Source organism: Microtus ochrogaster, chromosome 1 (assembly GCF_000317375.1).
Source record: "Microtus ochrogaster isolate Prairie Vole_2 chromosome 1, MicOch1.0, whole genome shotgun sequence".
Lineage (NCBI taxonomy): Eukaryota > Metazoa > Chordata > Mammalia > Rodentia > Cricetidae > Microtus > Microtus ochrogaster.
Window position 1 is genome coordinate 114,433,566 of NC_022009.1, and position 3,984 is coordinate 114,437,549.

Here is a 3,984-nt window from a genome sequence, read left to right on the forward strand (position 1 = left end):
ACTATTCTATTAAAATCTAGGATAAAGGTTTTATAAAATTCATGGCTTTTCAACTCCCATGAATAGCCAATGTAGCTGAAACTGCATAGATGTATATAATTCACACACACTCATTATATATGTAAACACTATATATAAATTTAAATTATATATAGCATTATTTATATGTGTGTGAGTATATTTAGGGTTTCTTTGTGTAGCCCTGGCTCTCCTAGACTCCCTATGTAGACCAGGCCAGCCTCAAACTCACAGAAATCAACCTGCCTCTGCCTCCTGACTGCTAGGATTAAAAGTATGCACAGTGGACTGGTATATTCCTACAAAAAATATACACCGAGTATCTGTTATTGTTCTCCACCATGTTTTCTAAGACTAACACACAGTTTTTTACTGAACCTAGAGCCCATAAATTTGGCTAAACTGGCTGGCCAGTAAGAGCCATGGATCCTCCTGGGCAGAGAACTCCACAGGGATGGGATTACAGGTGTCCACTACACCCAGCTTCTCTTATGAGGGTGTTAGAGATAAGAATTCAGGTCTTCCTTTGTGTGACAAGCAGTTTACCAAATGAACCATCTCCCTGTGATTTCTTACATTTCAGATTCTCAGAGGAGGAAGGTTTTGCTGTTTATCAGATGGCTTGAGACTCTCTGATTGCATCAACACATTGGACACATGGAGAGTTTGAGTTCAAACTTGAATAACGCTCTTTGCTTTTACATACAGGACTCCACGATCTGGGCATTACATGCACCATGTACATGGCTGGTACTGATGGAAGCCAGAAGAGGGTGTCAGGTTCCCTGGAACTGGAGTTACAGACCATTGTGAGCCACCATGTGGGTGCTGAGAATACAAACTGGGTCCTCTGGAAGAGCAGCCAGTGCTCTTAACCACTGAGCCATCTCTCCACCCTACCCTGCTTTCTTCGTGACACAGGATCTTGCCATGCAGCCAGGCTGGCCTCAGACTCCTGATCCTGCTGCACTTGCACCCTAAACACTGCGGTCAGGGAGGCAGTTCACCATCATGCCTGGTAGCAACAGTATTCTTAACTGGATTACTCTCTGGGATATCTAATATCTTCTAGAAATCTATGCTTTATGTGACCTTCACTTTAAAAAATGAGTATAACAGCCAAGTAAGTGATATGTGCCTATAAGCTCAGCACTCAGAAGGCTGAGACAGGAAGATTACAAACTGGAGGCTACGTTGGACTACACAGAGAGTTATAGGTCAGCCTAGGTTACATAGTAAGATTTTATCACACGCGTGCGCGTGCACATACACACATACAATATACATTTGTATATAAACTTATTGAAAGATTGGTTATATAGTAATAAACTGTAATCCCCTTGCCTTGGTCTAGCTACCTAGTCACTAGAAAAATTAATCAAAGTTATATAATTAATCCATGAACCATTACCCATTTATAATTATAAAACCAAGCCTATGAAAACTGTCTAGAAATATATATTTTATAGCATTTGGCTTCTATGAAGAAATGAGTGAATGAATGTGAAAGACCCCCGGAGTAGAGAGACTCTCACCCAATTCTCAGGATAACATGACCCCCCCAAGAACTCAGGAGAGACCATCCTTGCTGCAATCACACGAGGTTTATTGACAGGAACCAGCGCCCTAGGTTGAGACTCATTTCCCATGCAGGGGTAGAGGAGTTCCACCCAAGTAGTTGGAAGAAGAGGTACTTAGGGAAAGAAACCACAACCCAAATGGGGTAGGGAGGGCGTCATTGGAAAATTCTGAAAACATCAGTGATAATCACAAGGGGCTAACTCCCCGTTTCTCAAGATTATAATCTAACTTTATGGTCAGCTAGTTCCTGGAACAGAGTCACTGGACTGGCTAACCTAGATTTTTTGCTCTATTCTTCCTGCTAGAGGGGTCTGGATTTATCCAGGTCTTTCAAATGAATGAATGTTAAAGAAATTTACATTCCCAGGAAAATAAAATCTGAATTTGATGATTCATGGTCAATAAATAAGATTTATTTGTTTGTTTGTTTGTTTGGTTGGTTGGTTGGTTGGTTGGTTGGTTGGTTGGTTTTTCAAGACAGGGTTTCTTTGTAGCCCTGGCTGTCCTGGAACTTGCTTTATAGATCAGGCTGGCCTCGAATTCACATATATCGACCTGTGTCTGACTCCCTAGTGCTGGGATTAAAGGTGTGCACCATCACTACCCAGCATGATTTAATTACTTAGAAAATCCAACATGCTATAATCAAGAGGGATTGAATTTCACTAAGACAAATACACTATTTATTTTGTGCATTTTCCCCAAATAAGTGTCCAAGTGAGCAATTGAATAGTCTAGTTTATACCTGTCCATACTAACTCTTCAGGATGGTTTCCACAGCTTACATTTAATGGTATAAAAGCTCTAATAATCCTGCAACGAAAACCCAACAGCACCTGGGTTTTGTCAGTATCGCAGCAAGCCATGAAACTCGGCCCAAGGAGAGGATCAGACTCAAAGGGTCCCTCTCCTCCTCTCTAAGAGTAACCTGGACTCGGCCTGAAATTCAAAAGCAGATTCCCAGCCAGGCTGGATGGGCTAATGCCTATAATCCAGCATTAGAGAGGTTGATGCAGGAAGAATCACAGCAGATATTTTCTGCAGGGATGAGCCCCCTGATAGGTTATACAACCTCAAATGATCAGCCCTAAATACAGGTGCATGCTGGCAATACTAAATGGAGTCAGAAGGCTGTCTACACACACAACAATAGGTTTTATACACAGACAACAACAGTATGAGGCATGGTGGCAAAACACGTCTTTATTCCCACTCTGGCAGGTGAGTTCAAGGCCAGCTTGATCTATTTATCAAGTTCAATGCCAGCCAATGGTACATAGTGAGACCGTTTCAAACAAAACATAACAAAACAAAATTAACAATGTTTATAGAATAGGTTATGACTTCAAGGTAGAGGGGACATGGGAGGAGTAGAAGAGGGTAGGAGAAGGGGGAAAATGGTGCAAATACCATGTACTCATGTTTAAAATTCTCAAAATTCAATTTAAAAAATGATGTAGTTAGGATTATAGTAACCTGGTACATGCTTTCTAATTTCTATGATTATAGTTACATTTTTGTGCAAAAGGGAAGTTAATTTGTTTTTATTTCTGTTATCAAATATTCACAACACTCAGTAAAAGCACACTTTGCTGAGTTATACACTAACCGATGATAAACACCTGCCCCAAGGAAACAATTCTGTAAGAACAGCTCCCATTGAGTTACACAGGATGTGACTTTAGGCCTTTAGTTGTGGTCAAAGGCACAGCTGGGGTGCAGGATGAGGAGCCAGGGATGTTTTTGTCCTCTTCACTTTAGCATCTGAATCGAGGCCTCTTGAGGTGGCTGTGTCACCATTTCCTTGTTTTCAAACCTTCCCTCAGAATTCTCATCTACCTACTATGTTAGGACAAGAAGATCATTTATTTCCTGCTATACAGTTTTTAAATAATAGTGTTTCAAAAACATGATATCGAGTATAAAACAAAGCAAGCTTAGAAAGTGAAACAAGTAGTTCCTTTGTCAGGGGTTTACACCACATTCTTTCAGTCGGGTGGGACTCAGAACTTTCCATCTGGGCACTCTGCATGAAGATCATTTGTTCAGGTAGATGACCAGCTTCACAAAGAAAATGGTTCCTTCATGCTGAATCCCTCCTACTAGCATTTGAGACAAATTCATAAACTACTGTTAAAAGTATATGTATTAAAGAAAAATTAGTCAGGCACAGTAGTGCATGTGTGAGATCCCAGCACCTCAGAGGCTGTGGAAAGAGGACTACTCCAAGTTCAAGGCCACCCCAGAGCAAGGCCAGGCCAGCCACGGCTTTACATCAAGACAAAACAAAAGAGCACAGCACCGACCATCCCTAGAGCTGCACTTCAGATTACAGAGCACAGCACTGAGCATCCCTAGAGCTGCACTTCATAGACAGAGCACAGC

At 41.3% G+C, this 3,984-nt stretch overlaps 1 protein-coding gene across 2 annotated transcripts in view; it reads right to left on the reverse strand.

The window, feature by feature from the left end:
- The window catches only part of Ift80 (intraflagellar transport 80), a 78,002-nt gene that overhangs the window by 48,268 nt on the left and 25,750 nt on the right, over positions 1-3,984 (reverse strand). The window lies entirely within an intron of this gene.